The sequence below is a fragment of the Octodon degus genome, unplaced genomic scaffold, assembly GCF_000260255.1.
Source record: "Octodon degus isolate 3935 unplaced genomic scaffold, OctDeg1.0 scaffold00211, whole genome shotgun sequence".
In the NCBI taxonomy this organism is placed as follows: Eukaryota; Metazoa; Chordata; class Mammalia; order Rodentia; family Octodontidae; genus Octodon; species Octodon degus.
This window is the reverse complement of record NW_004524787.1, coordinates 4268505-4274408: the sequence shown is the minus strand read 5'-3', so window position 1 is coordinate 4274408 and position 5904 is coordinate 4268505.

Below are 5904 nucleotides of genomic sequence, written 5' to 3'. Positions count from 1 at the left end.
GCCAATGGACCTACCTTTTCCCACTGGAGCGCAAGCAATCCAAAGCTTGCTGGCCTAATAGCCAGCTAGGCAGGAGACTGGAAAAGACATTTTCAAGTGTGCACCCTTGAAGGTCTAAGAACTGCAACCAATTCTTCAGGTATTAAATTTCAGCTATTTATCAGAAGCATGAACATCTCTCCGATTTCTTAGAATGTTTAAAAGAGATACTGGTAAGACATACTTCCTGAGATGGTAATTCAATAGAGAGAGTACTCTTACAGATAAGTTCATTACTTAGTCAGCTCTAGATATTAGAAAAGAGCTACAAAAATAGTTTTTGTTCTAGAAAACTTAGTACAGTAGTAAAGCAAAGAGATAAAAAAGGCACCTTTGTTGCAGCTTCAAAACAGACCCTATGTCTTATTCACTGGGCCATAAGAAGAGCTCAACAACAATGAGGTTCATCTGCTGATGAGGTTCACCTGCTACCGCCATCAAAATCCAGGCCAGCCTAAGAGGGACTGCCTTAAGAGGCCCACAAACCATGCCCTGATTGCCAAGTTAACCACTAGAAGTGAGACTTCACTCTGAAATGGAGGCTCCAGAGCTCAAACTCAGCTTCTCAGGTGGTCCATTAGGACTAAAGGGCAATGGGCCTGCCTCCTCTCTCTGACCAGACTATTATCTCTACCTGTCATCTAAATGAAGGAGCCCTGAGTAATCATGACTAAAGAAAAACCCAGCCTATTGCTGGACATTGGCACAGGTCTCTTTGTCCTTCTCCAACCTTGACTTTCCTTTTAGTCATCGTACCTCAACAGAAACAGAGTTTAGAAGATACCTTGCTTTAGCTGTAACTGAAGTACTACAATATATCTAGGTTGCTAACTAATCATAATTATGCTAAGACTAGTTGTTACAAATGTAACATATTGTTGTCCATGTATGACTTAAAAGGTATTTCACTACTTAAAACTCACCTAAATGAGTTCTCATGTTCTCCACCACCTTAGACCTGCCTTACTGCATGGATTTACTCTATAGAAGTAACTAAAAGAGACAGCTTCCTGGGGAACACAGGCTCAGGCCACACTTCTCTCCCTCTCTTGGAAGAAGCTTTCTTTCCCCCAATAATTTTTTCTTTTTTGTATTTTTAGCGAAAGGTCTACAGGTTGTTCAGGGTCTCACTACTAGATCGGACTAATAGTGATCCACCTGTATACAGCCCCTCAAAAGCTGGCATTGAGTGTGTAGGAGAGCTTCTGGCTACCCTTTGCCAGAGGGACCTGCCTGTCCAAGCCCAGGCACAGCCTGGGTGAGACCCTCTTCCACCCACTTGGGACCCACCCACCACTCCGCATCACCCCCCCACCATGCCAGCTGAGTGAGAATTTCTGAGGCATTCTAGGGACCCCCAGATCCATTCCTAGTCAGGCCCCAGTGAGTGTGTGGGAGAGTTTCAGGCTACCCTGCACTGGCGGGACCTGCAGGTCCAAGCCCAAGCGCAGCATGGGTGAGAGCCACTTCTACCCCCTTGGGACTCCCACACCACTCCAGAGCAACGCCCCACCTAGCCTGCCAAGTAGAAATTTCTGCTTCGTTCCAGAAACCACCAGATCCAGTCCCACCTGAGGCCCATTGAGTGTGTGGGAGAGCTTCCAGATACCCTGTGCCAGTAGGACCTGCAGGTCCAAGCCCAGGCGCACCATGGGAGAGATGCTCTTCCACCTCCGTGGGACCCCCTTGACCACTCCGCAGCACCCTACCCAACCAAGCCCGCCCAGTGAGAATTACTGCCACATTCTGGTGACCTCCAGATCCAGTCCTAGCCCAGGCCCAATGAGTGTGTGAGAGAGCTTCCTCTCTCTCCTACTCCACATTGTCCCCTCCAGACTCAGCTCAGGCCTGGCATACATGCCTGAGGTGAAACCCTGCAGATGAAATCACTGAAGAGATGGTAGGGGACAGAACCACCCAGCTAGTCCAGGAGCAGAACATATTGCCAGAAGGGCAAAGGAGGTTCACTCTCAAGGGCTGCAGCAGGAAGGAGGTGAGCCCAGCAGCCAGAAACAAACCAGGCACAGCAGGATAAATCCAAACTTTGTAGATCTGCACCTGAATTTCAGTAGGTGCTGAGGTTATAACTGCACCAAATCTCTACAAAAAATTAAACACAGGAGAAAAAGGAGTAAATGACAATTAAACACAGGAGAAAAAGGAGTAAATGACAACACACAAATAACATGTCAATCGTAAGTCAATGCATCTCAATTCTAACCATCAATGTAAATGGACTCAATTCAACAATTAAGAAGAATAGACTGGGGCCAGGGAAATGGCTTGGTAGGAAAAGCGCTTGACTGACAAAATCAAGGATCTGAGTTCAATCCCTGGTTACGCCAAAAAAAAAAAATTAGAATATCAATCCCAGGTGCTACTTTTGGGGCCAGGAAGATGGCTCAGTGGAATAAGCACTTGCCTGGCAAGTGCAAGGGCCTGAGTTCATTCCCCAGGTCCACCAAAAACAAAAAAAGAGAGAAATAGACTGGCACAGTGGATTAGGAAACAAAATCCAACAATATGCTATATACAACAAACACATTTAACTCATAAAGAAATTCATAGGCGGAAATTCAAGAGATGGAAAAGAATACTATATGCCACAGCACTTCACAGAGAAGCAGGAATAGCAATCTTATTCTCAGATAGTTTCAATTTCAAACCAAGAATGATCAAGCAAATAAAGAAGGCCACCATATACTGGTTAGTGGAAAAATTCAAAAGGAAGAGGTAACACTCATATATATGTATGCACCAAACACGGGAGCACCCAACTGTATAAAGCAAATCTTAATGGACATGAAAAGTCTAATATCTAATACCACGATCTGAACAGGAGACATTAACACCCTCTTATCCCCAAAAGATAGGTCAAACATAGAAAAACTTAGCAAAGAAATAACACAACTAAACCAGAGCTTGAAACAAATGAACTTGGTGGACATATAAAGAGTGTTCCACCGAAACACAGATGAATACACATTTTTCTCAGCTGCACATTGGTCATTTTCTAAAATAGACCACATACTGGTCCATAGGTCATGCTTAAGTATATGCAAGAAAACAGAAATTTTCCCATGCATATTATCTGATCACAGTGCGATGAAACTGGAAATAAATGACAAAAAAACCAGAAAAACTCGCTAAATACATGGAAATTAAAAAACACATTCCTCAGCAAACAATGGGTAACACATGAAATTAAACAAGAAATTCAACAGTATCTACAGTTCAATGAAAATTCAAGCACAGCTTATCAGAATTTATGGGGTACAATGAAAGCAGTCCACAGAGGGAAATTCATAGCTGTGAACTCACACATTAGGAAAACAGAATGAGAACAAATAAATATCCTAATGCTGCACCGTCAACAATTGAAAAGGAAGAGCAAAGCAAACCCAGAGCCCAAATATGGGAAGAAATCATAAAGATTAGAGCAGAAATTAATTCAATTGAGACAAAGAAAACATTTCAAAGAATTAACAAACCAAAAAGCTGATTCTTTGAAAGATTAAATAAAATAGATAAGCCCCTAGAAAACGTCATCAAAAAGAAGAAACAAAAAATTCAAATACCAGCAATAAGGAATGAAAAGGATGTAATCACCACAGACTCAGTGGAAATTCAGAAGATTATCAGTAGCTACTTTGAGAATCTTTACTCTCACAGAATAGAAGACACAGAAGCAAAGGACAGATTCCTAGAAAGGTACAAATTACCACAACTGAATTGACACGATATAAACACTCTTAATAGCCCAATTACAGCCAATGAAATACAAGATGTAATTAAAAGCCTATCGACAAAGAAAAGTCCAGGTCCACATGGATTCACAGCTTAATTCTAAAAGTAATTTACTGAAGATGTATTCCCTATACTCCTCAAACTCTTCCATGAAATTGAAAAGGAAGCAATCCTTCCAAAATCATTCCTAGCGGCAAGTATTATACTGATAACAAAACCAGTGAAAGTTTCAACTAAGAAAGAGAAATACAGGCTAATCTCCCTCATTAGCATAGATGCCAAAATCCTCAATAAAATCCTAGCAAAGAGAACACAGCAAATCATCAAGAAGATCATATAACATGATCCAATAGGATTCATCCCAGGGATGCAAGGATGGTTCAATATTTGAAAATCTATAAATGTAATACAATATATCAGTACAGCGAAAAAAAAAACACCACATGATCATCTCCATTGATGCAGAAAAGGCTTTTGACAAAGTCCAACATACATTCATGTTCAAAGTCCTACAGAAAATTGGAATGGAAGGCCTCTACTTCAATCTGGTAAAAGCCATTTATGAAAACCCAATGGCTAACATAATTCTAAATGAGGGAAAACTGAAATCTTTTATTCTTAGAACTGGTACAAAACAAGGATGCCCTCTATCTCCACTCCTATTCAATATAGTTCTGGAATCATTAACTACAGCCATGAGACAAGAGAAAGAAATAAAAAAATAAGAATAGGTAAACAGGGCCAGCGAGATAACTAAGTGGTCTAAAGTACCTGCATAGGCATGCATATAGGGACCACGGTTCAATCCCAGGCACCACATACTGTGCCGGCGCTGCAACCAGTGTGGCCTGAGTTGACCACAGAGGCCTGTTTAACAGAAATAATGTTGTGCGTTAGTTTAAAAAAAATAAAAAAATAGGTAAAGAAGTTCAATTATCGTTATTTGCAGATGACATGATATTTTACTTGGAAGACCCTAAAAACTTCACCAAGAAGCTACTAGAATTAATACAGAAATTTAGTAGCATAGCAGGTTATAAAGTCAATACCCAAAAATCAATAGCATTCCTCTACATAGATAACAAACACACTGAGAGGGAAATTACAGAAACAATACGCTTTAAAATAGCACCGAGGAAAAGGAAATACCTTGGAATTAACCTAACTAAAGAAGTCAAAGATCTTTTCAAGGAAAATTACAGTACTCTGAAAAAAGAGATCTTAGAGGATTTCAGAAAATGGAAAGACATTCCTTCACCCTGATAGGAAGACCCAACATTGTGAAGAAGGCCATACTCACAAATTGTTGTACAGATTTTAAGCAATCCCTATCAGACTACCACCAACATACCTGACAGAGCTAGAGAAATAAATCCTAAATTTATTTGGAACCAGAAAAGACCTAATATTGCAAAGGCAATTTTAGGCAATAAAGACAAGGCAGGAGGCATTACAATTCTTGACTTGAAATTATACTACAAGGCTACTGTGATGAAATCAGCATGGTACTGGCAAGAAAATAGACCTGAGAATCAATGGAATAGATTATAATATGTTGAAGACCCTACAAACACACTCAGCTACCTTATCTTTGATAAAGTGGTCAAATATACTCACCGGAAGAAAGATAGCCTCTTTAAGAAGTGATGCTGGAAAAACTGGCTCTCTACATGCAGAAAACAAAAACTTGTCCTAAGTCAATCACCATGCATTAAACTGAAGTCAAAATGGATTAAAGATCTAAACATTAAAGCAGAGACACTAAATCTCCTGGAAGAGAAAGTAGGAGGATCTCTTGAAGACATAGGGGTAGATAAAGAGTTCATGAACAAAAATCAAATCACGGTGAGACAACGGAGGCCACGGGATCCTGAACAGACCCAGAGCGCAGGCCCTGCGAGTGAGTAAGATGACCGGGGCCCTCTGGATCCTGAATAGACCCAGAGCACAGGGCCAACCGAGGCTGCGGGATCCTGAACAGACCCAGAGCACAGGCCTGGAGAGTGAGTGAGACCACACAGCGCCCGCGAATCTTCATTCCATCCAGAGTGCAGGCCCACTCCCTGCAAAAAGGCTAGAGGCAAGACCCACCCAGCTGATTCGGGAGCAGAACATCTT